The following is a 14063-nucleotide window of genomic DNA, read 5'->3' as shown; positions in this document are numbered from 1 at the left end:
ATTTGCGTGAGTCACGTGAGGGTCAGATGAAGCAATAGAGAAGAGCAAGGGTATCGGAAGGGTTATATCCAGTATTGATGGCTGAATAACAGTCAGGGGGCAAGTGTAAGGAAAAATAATAAACATATGAAAGTAACAGGATATGGTGAATCAGATGATGAATTTATGGAGGACATTTTAACTAAAAACCCTCAACCGTATCAGGAAGGACCTAGTAGAGTCACTCCAAGTGCACCAGTCCTGGGAACACCCATAATTCCACAGGTTTTACATGATCCAACAGTTAATAGAGTACTTCATGACAAAGAAAAGGAAGCATTGAATAAAAACAGTGATGAATTAATCCAGAAAATAAGTCAACTAAATATAAACCCTGAAGCTTTGACAATACCCGTAACTATAGGTCTCATTGTTCCAATGTTTGGAGACAAGGTAAATTGTCCAAAATCACAAGTTGTAGCAACTCCTTTGAATAATCCTACAAAAGAAATTGTAATAACTGATGATCAAGTCAGTGAGTGTGATTCAGTGATTTCATTAAAGGTTCCGCCAATAAGGGAATCGGTAAATTAAACCCCAAAAAGAGTTACACCCAGTAGTTCAAAAGAAGGAAGGTCAGTGACATCCTCAGGAGTCGGAAGTGCAACAGCGATAACTCCAGAAGATCTGGAGAGATGGGCACAGGGAATAGAAAAACAAAGCTCACCCCCAAAGATTTTAGATATTCACAAACTGAAATTAGAATTGGAAGAAATGATAGCTGGAAATGTGGGAATAGATAGGTTAAACACTTACAATGAAGAAGAGTTGTTGTTCATATGTAGGAGTATAACTAGAAATGCAAAATTATTTCATGAGAAATTGACAGAACTTGCCTCTGAGATGGGAATAGATATAGGGAGATCCCAAGTATTACAGAAACGATGTAGAGTGGAGTTTACTGACAAAGATTTAGAAAATATGAATGTGTCTGGAAAGAATTTACAGGTAAAGGAGTTGTTGAACATTTTGCAAAAGTGGGGAGACATTAACAAATGGAGAACAAGGTGGACAAAGAAGAAAGATGAAGCACAGGCAAAGGAAGCGTCTCCTGCATATCTGTTAAAAGAGACAGGGAAGGTAGAGAGATTGTGTCCCATGAGAGAGGTACCTGGTGGTGGATATGTCCAAGTTCCATGGAGTTGACAAGATATTTTGTCATTTACAAACAACTTCCCTTAACTGAGAGAGAAACCAGTTGAATGGTACAAGCAGGTTAAAAGGTTTGTGAAGGTTTCAAAGGTTTTGTTGAAAGACTTGGATGGTCTGTTTGACATAGTGGTAACTGCTGATTTATGGACAAAATGTAAGATCGCCGTTGATTGGCCAAATGAAGAGTATCCAAGGGATTCGAAAACAGGAGCACCCTCACATGATGTGATGAAGAAATATCACCAAGTAATTACTTTCTTGAAAGGGAAAATCCCTCCTAAAGAAACAGATTGGGTAAAAATAGATAGAACAACCCAAGAGCCAAATGAATCTGTTCATGCGTATTATGAACGTCTGTTGCAGGTGTTTAAACAGTATAGTGGCTTTGAGAACATTGGAGATAAGGATATGGGTCATTTTGTGTATTGGTTTGTGTACGGTCTGAAACCAGAAATTAGCCAGATGATTGAAAAGCACATGTTGTGCTGGCAGAGTAAGACGATAGATGAGACTTTGAAGTATGCAAAATACTGCGGGGACGATATTGAGGCAAGACATAAAAAGAGAAAATGATGTGGGCACAATTAAAATTGGCAGAACTACAGGAACTTAAATTAAATAGACTGATTGTCAGACGAAAGAACAGAATCAAAGTGATATTGTGGCGAGTGGAGTTAAATCAAAAGGACGAATGAGTAGAGAGGATGCAAAGAAAAAGTTTCCATGTCATGGATGCAGAAAGCTTGGACATTGGAAAAACGAGTGTAAGAATATTTAGAATTATAATGGCCCAAACCAAAATTTAAATCCACAGACGCAGTATGAGGTGCTTATGAATCAACCACAGCAGGTTGTTAATCAACAGTGCCAGGTGCCACCTGCCCCTATGCCAAACTTTGTGAACCATCCAAAGCACAGTACAGACGCCGGATTTCCAGGAGGAAGTGGTAAGAAAAATTCTGTGATTTCACAATATCTTTTACAGAATAACAGTGACAGCGAGTATGAACAATGACGGTGCCTGAGGGGGGAAGAAGAGGAGTGCGTACTTGGCGCATCCTTGCCGATAGCTCAGTCAGGCCCATTTATTGATGGGAAAGTGGAAGGCAATGATATCACTTTTCTGTTGGATACTGGTGCTACCCGTTCTACTGTGAGAACAGCTGACATCCCAAACCTACCCCTCTCAGGAGAAGCCATCCAAGTAGTAGATGTTTTAAATAAGCAGATCAGAACCCCAATTACAAAACCCATGGAGGTGTGCATCGGAAATTTTAAAGACCTGCACAAATTTGTGGTGTGCGACTCCAGCCCAGTAATTTGTTAGGAAGAGATCTACTGTGCAAAATGAACTGTACAATCTATTGCACACCGGATTGTGTTGCTCTTCAAACCCCTGATGAAGATATGGTATATAAGATAATGTTAGCCAAAAAGTACAGAGGTAGATGAAATGTATTCTTTTATGACTAAAAATGACTTACCAGAAGAGCTGAGAACAACCGTGAATCCAGAAGTATGGGATTTCACTGGAAAATAAATAGGGCTAATGGCAAATGTAGACCCATTGAAAGTGACGGTGAAAGAGGGTGCAGTTTACCCCAACACACTGCAATACAAAATGAGTCCTGAAATGAAAGCAGGAGTAGCAGCAGAAATTGACTGAATGATTAATCAGGGCATTTTAAAAGAAATATTGAGTAGTCCCTGTAATTCACCTATAATACGACTTAAAAAGCCTAGTGGAAAATATAGGATAGTGCAGGATTTAAGAAAAATAAATAAAATTGTAGTGCCTTGCTGTCCCGTAGTACAAAACCCAGCAGTGAGTTTGTATCAGATACCCTGGAATGCAGGATGGTTTACAGTAATTGATTTGTGTCAAGCAGTTTTCTCCATTCCGTTGCACCCAGACAGCCAGTATCTTTTTTCTTTTAAATTTAAAGATCGTATTTTGGCGTGGAACAGAGTTCCTCAAGGGTATACAGAAATTCCTTCAATTTTCAATCAGATTTTGAAAAAGTGTCTAGAAAAGTTAGTTATGCCCAGAAATCCAGTCTTCGTGCAGTATATCGATGACCTACTTGTGGCATCGAAATCTCGAGATGAGTGTGTTACTGATTCAATTGCATTGCTGAATCATTTGGCTGATGGAGGACACAAAGTTTCCCCAGAAAGATTGCAATTTTGCCCAATAGGAGTTAAATACCTGGGTCACCAAATAGAAAGGAGAGTGAAGAAGGTGACCCCAGAAAGAATTAAGATAATAAAGCAAATGCAACTACCACAGACACAAAGAGAGATCAGAATGTTTCTTGGAGTGGTAGGGTATTGTCAACAGTGGATTGTAGGTTTTTCCTTTCTAGCAAAACCATTAATTCAGATGACACGGAAAAGAGGGAAAGATCCAATAGTTTGGGATGATGAAAGTGTGGAAGCATTTCTAAAGTTGCTAAATAGTTTGTGTGAGGCCACTGCCCTAGGTATGCCTGATTACACGAACGAATTTGCACTGTCCTGTTGTGAGAGAGGATTGTGCACTTTCAGTCTTAATCCAGAGACATGGATTAAGCCGACGTCCAGTAGCATATTTCTATGCTACCTTGGCTCCTGTGGCTTCAGCATTACCTGGCTGCTTAAAAGCAGTAGCTGCTACTTGTATTAGTCTGGAGCAAAGTGAGTCAATTGTGATGGGACATCCGGTGAATGTTTATGTTCCACATTCAGTCGAGATTCTTTTAACAAGGACTCGAACACAGCATCTTACTCCTAGTCGGATGACTAAGTACGAAAGAATAATTTTCGGAGCAGAAAAGGTGACAGTGATTAGGTGCATAATGGTGAATCCAGCTACCTTATTACCAGATTCATGTTGTGAAGAAGTGAAAGATGAAGTAGATCATGATTGCTTAGATGTGACAGAATTGTGTACTAAGCCCCGCCCTGATATACAGGAAGAGCCTCTGAAAGAGCCAGACCATGAACTTTTTGTACCGCCCAGAGGCTTCTGGAGTGGTGTAGCAATTGAATGGCACAATCAAGTCAAGACTGGCAAAGGTGTGTGCATCCACATCACTGAGTTGGCCAGACGCATTGCCTCTTGTGCTGATGGGACTCGGAAGTATTCCTGACAGGAACGAGTCCCCATGAAATTCTCATGGGAAGAGCAATGAGAGAAGCATGTATACCAGGACATAAATTGCTGAATATATCTGATGATCTGGTATTAGACTATTGCAAAGGATTGGCTGACCTAGTGAGTTCTGTCTCTCACCAGGTTGTAGAAGACGCAGTTGCTAGGCAGCCGGATCAAGCGCATGATTTGAATCCTGGAGACTGGGTGGTGGTTAAGAATCACACCAGAGAGTCGTGCCTAGCACCCAGGTGGGATGATCCACGGCAGGTTATACTGGTCACTACTACAGCAGTGAAGTGTGCAGATTTACCCAATTGGATTCATGCTAGCCACACAAAATGGGTTCCAGCACCTGATGAAGAGAGACTGCAACTGACCCAAACTGTTGGGGCTGCTGAAGGTTGTACAGCCGAAGAATCTAGAGTAACAGATTCTGAAGAGGCTGACAAAGAACAACCAAGCACGAGTCAGGAGGACTGGAGACCAGTGGTTGACATACCTGAGGTGATTATCCAAACAAGAAGAAGAATAAGATTAGAAAGACAAGAAACTAGAGAGGACCAGATAGGTTTAGAAGAACAGGCTCAGGAAAAGGTGAATAAAGCTACTGGAGACCCTGAGCAGGACCAGACAGGGAAAGAAGAACATACTTGGGCAAGCAGATCAATCAAGAGACCTGAGCAGGGACAGACAGATGTAGAACACGTTCTGGTAACAGAAGAACCAATTGTAAGAAGACCTAGACAGGACCAGTTAGGAGTAGAAGAACAGGTTTGGGTGGGAGAAGAACTGTCTGAAATAAGGCCAGAACAGGAACAGATAGAGGAAGAAGAACATGTTCAGGCAAATGAAGCCACAATAACCAGACCTGTACAAGGACAGATAGAAAGGGACTCTAAAAAAGAGGAAAATCAGATTGTGCCACAACATAACAAGAATAAAAGAGCTCTTGAAGGAGACCAAGAAGGTGAAAGTGCAGTGCAAGCTAAAAGGGTCAGAAAAGTTGATAACTGGCCAGGTGGAGTCAAAACGTTAAAATATCATTTGAGGAAGACAGGTGTAAATCCTGAACAAGTGAATGAGATTACTAGTCAGCCTGGGCAGTCGACTTTGAAAGCTAGTCGGAGAAGCCAAAAACTGAGAATCTTGAGCAATAGGTTCAATTGTCCTCAGTGGACCTATGTGATTCTTGAAGAATTCGAGAATCTAGATTTAAATGAAGAAACAGATGAAGAACTAAATGCAGAACAGATTGACAAAGGAGAAGTGAGGCCTCCTTAAATTAACAGAGAAATAAAATTCATAAGTAAAATAAAGTAAAAAAGAGGAATATTACACTAAAATGGCTGAAGACAGGGTTGCTGTAAGACCAAAACAAAATTGTGCAAAGACATGTTGTAGGATTTGTACATGTAGCATTTTATTAGTGATCATAGTACGGATATTTCTAACAGTAGCAGTTCTTTATCTCATGATAACAGATAAAAGAAATGTCACAGATACGAATGAAAAGATAGCTACCATGAAAGGAGATAGAGTAGAACTAGAAGCATCAGATGAGATAGATTTACATCACACAGTAACAGATAATGACATATCTTTAAATGTATTCACAAAGTTGTTGTTCCAAAATGTAGATACAATGGAGATTAGTGATTGTTATGTTAGTATGAAATTGCCAGCTTCAGTAGCAGAGGGAATCACGTATCATCACTTACCTTTAACATATGGCATTTCATGTAGTCTATTAACAAGTCTATTCTATAGAACAGGAAAACTTCAATATTATTATTCAAACTTAGATGTAGTATTTTCATAAATTCCTATTTGAAAGAATCTGAACCCAGTGCTTAGGAGTCCAGATGCGCAGTTTATGGGTGAATTTGTCTTAAAAATGAAGTCAATAGATATAGAAAAGGCACACAAAAATACTCTAACATGTACATTACATGAAGTAGAAAAAGTGTTTTTGAATATAGTTGAAGAAAGGAGACAGGATTTCCAAAGGAATGCTACTGAACAGAAAACCCATATTCCACCATGGGCTGAAAAGGAGGGAATTTATACAGCTGGCAAGATTCATGCTGCAATGTTCTTAGACTTTGTAAAGACAGGGAAAACCTGCCTCCATAGATTAAAGACAGACTATAACAATGTATTTATTGGTTCCAGTGAGTGTGAACATAACTTCCTAATTTTGGGAGGTTGGGGACTAAAAGGGGAACAGATCCAGTATTTCCTGTAGTTTACCACGTGTGTGGGAATAATGCTTATTATAAACTACCTGCATGGTGGTATGGGAGTTGTTACTTCGGAATAGTATTTCCAAAGCATTTTCATGTAAAAAGAATAACTGGAAACAATGAAAACGCAAATGAACTAACACGAAGAAAGAGAGCTAGTTTTTCAGAAATAGTAGGCGATATATTTAGTGCATTGATACCTTCAGTGGGAGTCATTCTAAATTCACGAAGAATCTGTCAATTGTCACCAGTAGTTGATCGTCTCTCGACTGATACTGCTGGAGGTTTCTTGATGATTAATACAGAAATGGTTGTAATTAGGTCTATGGTTTGCAAAATCGACATGCGCTTGATATATTATTAGCAAAGGAAGGCGGAGTCTGTAAAATGTTGAAAGTGCAACATTGTTGCACTTACATACCAGATAAAAGCACAGAAATTAAAGGATATATTAAGAATATTACGAAACTTGAAGAAGAATTGAAACCACTGGAGGTTGACAGTGTATGGGAAAGACTTACAAAAGGTGTTTCTTCAATAGGGACCTGGTTTACTAATCTTGGGAAAGGTATTATAGGTCAAATAGTATTCCCATTAGTTGGTATAACAATAATGATCTTAATAATAATGATATGGTGCAAATGTTGTTTAAAGGGAAGGAAATATGAAGTAGATAGAAAGGGAAAGAAAATAAAGTATGAGGAGATACAGCTTAAAAAGAGATGAAAGGAGAATGATAAGAAAAGATGAAAGCTTTGAAAATAAAAGATGAAGATAAGAATGAAAAGACTGGCAGAGGAATTGAGATGTGCTAAAGTTGGCATCTGGTTGGGATGGGTGATATTGTGATGGCTCAAAAATGCCATCAGAGAGGGGATTGATGGAGCAAGGACTCGTAGAAAAGAGACTTGCTCGGAAGCAATCCTCTCATTTAACTCATAACATTGTATTAACTACGTATTGTGTAAATTAATACGCAGCACACTTGACATAAAAAGAAAGAGAAGCTTGCCTACGTGTCTTACTAACAAGTAACTCGAGTGAAATTCTAAAATGGCCGCTAACGGGGGAAACTGTAATGCGCATGCGTCAACTGCATCTACGCAGTATGACGAGCTGTAGCTTGGAGGGAATTTATTGCGCCTGCGCAGATGCTTTTAAAATGGCTGCTTTAAAGCTCACATGCTAAGCATCTGCTTTGCTGAAACTACGCCAAGCTGTTCTACTAATGCTAATGCGTGGAAAGCATTTATAAGGAAATGGGGTCAGAGTAGAGATAGGTGGTATACAGTGAAACCATTAATTTTTAAATTAATATTTGTCTCTTTGACTTTCCTATTAGTATGCATTTGGGCCTCTCGTGCAAGTCTGGAGTCCATAACCCACCTGATCTCTGGTATGAGTGAGCCGGAAGAAGTGATGTGACTTGAACACAGTCCAAGGACGAAAATGATACATACCCTGGGAACCAGTACTAAAGTCCTATGAAAACGAATGGGAATGCATGAAGTTTATACTTTTGTGTCTAATAAAATGTGAATACAGGTGGGAATAAAACGTTCTGAATAAAAATTAAGGCTTGGGACCTTTGAACAATGAACTGAAAGACAAAATTGGAAAATAAGCATGGTGTGATGATAATCCCCCCTTGCCTGTCCAATCAGAGTTAGTAAATTTGTAATATTAACACATTAATGGGTGGTATCTGAATACCAAAGACTATAGTTGAGGTAGTTTAGTTAGTTAGAGAGACGGAGATTTGCTGAATGCTGCAGAGCTCGGGATGCTTTCGGAGTAAAGAGCGAATGCTGATGAACAATTGATAGCAGAATCATCTACTTAATCTTAAATAATTTAGAAGAAGATCGTGGAAGAATCTTGAGGAGGAACAGAGTGTCAGAGAGGGGTGCTACGCAAGCGTTGGTGCTAGAGAGGTCATCTATCCTGTCCTGATGCCTTTGTCGCCTGATCTTTCCCGGGGGACCCTTCCCAGATCCTTGGCCAGGGGGTTGGTTTTCACACCATCCTAGGTAATTATCTTTTCATGAATGTGCAGATGTACTTTTCTCTCTATCCTCACCTTTCTGTGCAATGTCATTGTTGAGTATGACATTTGATTGATTGATTAATTGAATTTCTCTTCCTAAGAGTGATGGTGACTGTGCTGTACTTTGAATGGTTCACATTAAATTAATTTAGATCAAGCTTTTAAAATTGTTCCCGAGTCTGTGGTCATTTCATTGCAAAGAGAATTAATTCATGTTATTTCGCCATCAACTAGTTCAACTAATGGTCCATTGACCAGAGGAAAGAACTTTTTGATCAGTGAAAGATTAGTTAGGAATGACAAGTAACTAATCTTGGGTAAGACACAACTCAAACCTTGACTCTAGCGGTTTTACTGGCCTGTGCGTGTGCATGTATGTTTATAGGCCCAGGTGAGTATATGGTATTGGAGTACCTGTTGCTGGTTCACCGCTGGATCAGTAGGAAACTGCATAGTTGACAGTTTTCCTAAGTACAATGGTTAGAAGATCAAAGATTTTGTGTAAAGTCTGTACGCTCAAGAAGCATTAAGCAGATTTGAAATCGATTATTTGAGTAAAATATTATTTTCAACTTTGGTGGTAAGATTTCTGACTGATTCTACAGGCACTACAGGTAAGCCTATAGACATTGGCCTCCAAATGTCTAATCAAAAGATATTGGAACCCTTTCGATAAACTTCTGTTGTCTTTATTAATGCGGGAGAAGGTAGTATGCATCCAGTGGACAGTGTTGACTGAACAATCGTGATAAGTATTTTCAGGTAGTCTTAAGTCCTAGAATAATTTTAGTGTCAGCAGCATAGAATTATAAACAGCATGACTTGGTCAGTTTGGCCAGAGGCAGTCACATAAATATTGAAGTGAATTCCTGAAGTGACTCCACAAGCCAGCAAAGAGCCAGCTCCTTACCCCAGCTTTATTCAATCGAGACAGCATGTAATGGTGTGCGACCATGTTGACTGCTGTGGATAGAAGGAAGAGGAAATGCACAGTTCTTTAGTTTGCAACAAGCTTCATGTGCAGGTCGTCTAGGGCCGCCAACAACATGAACTATGTTTCTGGAGCTGGGTAAAGCATGTTTGGTAGCACCCAGCAGACTATACTGCTCCATGAAGGCAGAAAATTCGAAATTAAATGCAGAATCAAAGGATTTGGTAGGCACGTGTACAGGGGAAAGGGTTGGATAGGGGAGTGGATGGAAGGGTCATCATTAGGATTTTTTAGAGGTGGGATGAATAGTGCATGTTTACAAGATAGAAGAATTGTGGCAATATTAATGTATTTTACACTTTGAGGAGCATGGCCGGGCAAGATGGCCGCCTAGACCTATTTCCCCGGAGCTCCCGCTGGCACTCAAAAAATCCTCCACAATCCTGTAGTTGCCGATGCAACTGATCCCCTTTATCCGGTCGCATCGACCCCAGTACCTGGCCCCAGCTGTTGACGGAGTTAGGAGGATGTCGGGTCCCCGAATCGCAGGGACTCAGAGAGCGAGGCAGAGCTGACGTGCTTCAGTGGGCCTGTGGGCCCGCGTGGGTGACAGCCTGAGAGCATGTGCTGCTGGGGAAGTGCACAGCCCCCATCGGAGGGTTGGCATTGCACCCCTGCTGTTTGGAGCTAGGGGAGGCCTTATTGCATCCTGTGGGCATTGCGGTGGGGCCGGAGTTGGGCTCGCCTCGGCACCTGTGAAGTGGTGAGCCGCGCCTGGACTTGCAGGTCCGCGTGTGGTAGAAGGGCTGCTGCCACTGTGCAGGGCTCAGCATGACTGGTGGACCACAGGGGATATCTGCTGGCTCCTAAATTGCAGGCAGTGTGGTCTTGAACCTGAGTGCATGCCATTGGTTGCTGGATGTGCGGCCCTCCAGGATGGCGCATTGCCAGGAACTGTCAACAGGAGGCTGAAGCCCTGGACTGGGGGGCAATATCGACACAGGCTTCTACTGAGAGGAAGGGGCCAGGACCTCCTGGCTGGAGAATGTCAGATGGGCCCCCCTGGCGACTGGTGTCGATCCTGGGCCTCGGAGATGGCCTGCAATGAGGCTCCCCTATTCACCAAATCTACCGTTCCCCCTTCTACTAAGGTACTTGGCCTGGAATAGTTGAACAGGGCCCCTTGTGTACTGACCCATTGACTGAGGGCACTATTTGTATTGGGGCTGCAGCCCTAGGATGCCCACATGACCAAAGATAAACCGCTGAAGCCAGTCCAGGCTAATAAAATGTATAATACGTGACTTCACGCTAACAGCAGTACCCTAAAGAAACCTCTCCCAAATTATACGAGCCTTAAGAACATGTGAGGTTCGTATCATTTGGGAGAGGTTTCTTTAGGGTACTGCTGTTAGCGTGAAGTCACGTAATTTAGAGGGAAAACGTGGAATATGGGGTCTGTTTTAAAAGCAAGCTAAAAACAGTTGATGCATTGTTGACAGTTTGCCAGCACCGTGGTCCGATTCCACAGTTTTAACGTTGTTGTTTTTAAACTTGTAGTGAACCGCTGACGAAGGGCGATGAAAAGCCCAAAATGCATTGGGAAATACCACTGAGGTTGTTTGATGTATACATCGTACTACAGAAAGAGGCCTGGATCGGCACATCTGCAGTATTAGAAACCTTTTTAATACATTTTACGTCTCCTGTGTGACAGGTTAAATTAGGATTGAGCAGTATGGAATCATTGGTCAACCAACAATAAAAATCATTGAACATGAACAACTTGGGATACCTTTAACTTTCTAAAGGATTAAGCTGTGCATCCAATACAGGAGTGGGATGCCGCTCCAGCTATGTGATACGTTTTCAAGTGAGTGGTTGTTAGGCAAACCACAATAAATCTGGGCTGCATGCAAAAGTATTAACAATTAAGAAACTTCACAACATGACTTTGGAAGAAACTGGTGTGCATTTCGTCACTCTTGGTTGGAATTCTATTCGTTTTGCCTAAAATAACGACATGTTGCATTCATGGATCATCAATAGAACAGTTAATTGTCACATGCGAGACGTTGAAACTCTCTTTTTAAGATCGGTGTTTTGGAAAACAACACGGACGATTCGGGAGTTGGACTTTTTAATCACAAATGTTAAAAATTGTTTATCGTTTCTTAAGCAAACATGTTTGTAGTACAATGCAATTAGTCGTATTTCATAATCCACGTGTGGTTAACATCTGAGGGTGGGCGGGGTATTTTTTTCAGTTGAGGTGCCTTGGGAAGTTTCACCAAAGAGAACTGGTCAGCATATTGACTAAACATCAGTGTACACCCATGAGCAGTTTGTGAGAGTGCATTCTGGGATCCGTAGTAATGATGGTTCATGAATCAGGTTCATTGGTTCAATCAAGGGGGAGGAGGCACGATTTGTTAATTGAAAAGGAAGAGAGATGGGGAGTGAAAGGTTTCCATCTGGGTGAAATGTTAGTTTGGCGGGAAGGAGATTACATGCAGGTATGTGAGCACGCTGATATTGTTTGTGGGTAAAAGGGTTGTGTTAACATTCGAGAAGATGGGGAACGGCTTATTGGGGGCTCTATATGCAAATAGGAAAAGAAGAACATGTGAGGTTCGTATAATTTGGGAGAGGTTTCTTTAGGGTACTGCTGTTAGCGTGAGGTCATGTAATTTAGAGGGAAAACGTGAAATATGGGGTCTGTTTTAAAAGCAAGGCTAAAGACCGTTGATGCACTGTTGACAGTTTGCCAGCACCGTGGTCTGATTACACAGTTTAACGTTGTTGTTTTTAATCTTGTAGTGAACCCCTGACAAAGGGCGATGAAAAGCCCGAAATGCATTGGAAAATACCACTGAGGTTGTTTGATGTATACGTCGTACTACAGAAAGAGACCTGGATTGGCACATCTGCAGTATTATAAACTTTTTGATTACATTTTACGTCTCCTGTGTGACAGGTTAAATTAGGATTGAGCAGTATGGAATCATTGATCAACCAACAATCAAAATCATTGAACATGAAAAACTTGCGATACCTTTGTCTTTCTAAAGGATTAAGCTGTGCGTCCGATACAGGAGCAGGATACCGCTCCAGCTATGTGATACGTTTTCAAGTGAGTGGTTGTTAGGCAAACCACGATAAATCGGGGCTGCACGCAAAAGTATTAACAATTGAGAAACTTCACAACATAACGTCAGAAGAAACGGGTGTGCATTTCGTCACTCTTGGTTGGAATTATTTTAGTAACACCACGTATCAGGAGCAGGAGTTTTTCCATTCCCAGATAAGCCATGCTGTGATTGGTTAGTCAGTTGAGGAATCGCACTGGGATTTGTGAGATGTCACCACAGTGTCGAGCTGATATTGGTGGGTTGCTGTCAACGTCACGTTGTCATTGGTTGATCATTGGCGTAGTTGTGCTGGGAATAGTTGTTGTTTGCTTGCATATTTAGTGTGTTTTTTGGATTATTTTGGGCGGAAATAATGGGTGCTGTGATTAAAAAGATTCAATCTCCTAGCGTACCTTATTTGGATGGACAGAAACTATCTACAGAGGGTTCACCTGCGCACAAATGTAGTGGAATGTTGGCCTCTATACTTTTATCTTCGTGATTGGCATGAATACTCTTCTGGTGATAAGGATTTGCAATTTCCTTAGAGAGGATCTTTACCATTCAAAAGTTAGATTTCGTGAGGCAGACAGTGAACAAGAGAAAATCGTTGCGTAGACCTGCACAGTTTGAGGCATTGACTAAATGGGGTAAGATGGCAGCAAAAAAAATAATGGGAAGAAAAGGAAAAAGCAGATGAAGGGTTCTTTTAGAAAATGCTTGGAAAGCAAGTGGGACAATTAGGAGAGATGATGGAGAGAGGCTATAGTAGAAGGAGTGAGACTTTTCCTGTAATAGTTAAAGAAACAGCATGCTGTAATGAAGTTGATGAGGGAGACAGAGAGAAGCTGAGCCAAGCACTGGATTCAAATGAAAATGATAACCTTTTGAATGATCTTTTGAATTCCAGGCCTCCTCAATACAGAGATGGGATACAGAGACAGGTTCAGGTCCCCATAGTACATGATATGGGTGACAAAGGAGAGCTTATGAGGGTACAGGCATAGGGATTGTCAGCGCTTACTGTAGTGGGTGCATCAGCGAGTGCCCACCATAGAATACACTGATAACTTTGACTAATGACCAAGCACTAGCAGAGAAAGAAACATGTCTACTAATGTTTCTGCTGAGCCTCTTAAGTAGAGGGAAATTAATACTGGGCTTTTAAAAATTTAATTTAGAGAAATTTTACAAGGAATAGTTGATTTAAATAGCCTGATGTCTTGCAATGTGGATAAAATTAAATATTTAATCAAAGAAGCAGCAAGGTGTGCAAATGAAGCACGTGATTAGCTTGAGGAGTTAGCTGATGAATGTGATTTTGGCATTAGCAGAAAGTACAGAGAAATTATAAAATAGATTTTCCTAAAGAGGAAATACAAGA

General features: G+C 41.0%; 1 long non-coding RNA gene across 1 annotated transcript; it reads left to right on the top strand.

Annotated features, from left to right (window-relative positions):
* The first annotated feature begins 11986 nt into the window (after window positions 1-11986).
* On the top strand, window positions 11987-13083 carry LOC146863336 (uncharacterized). Its single transcript, XR_014978598.1, has 2 exons — window positions 11987-12064; window positions 12369-13083. It is a non-coding gene; the product is annotated as an uncharacterized LOC146863336 (long non-coding RNA).
* The last annotated feature ends 980 nt before the right edge of the window (window positions 13084-14063 follow it).

The sequence above is a fragment of the Triturus cristatus genome, chromosome 2_2 (assembly GCF_964204655.1).
Source record: "Triturus cristatus chromosome 2_2, aTriCri1.1, whole genome shotgun sequence".
Taxonomy (NCBI): Eukaryota; Metazoa; Chordata; class Amphibia; order Caudata; family Salamandridae; genus Triturus; species Triturus cristatus.
This window is presented reverse-complemented; position numbering and strand designations above follow the sequence as displayed.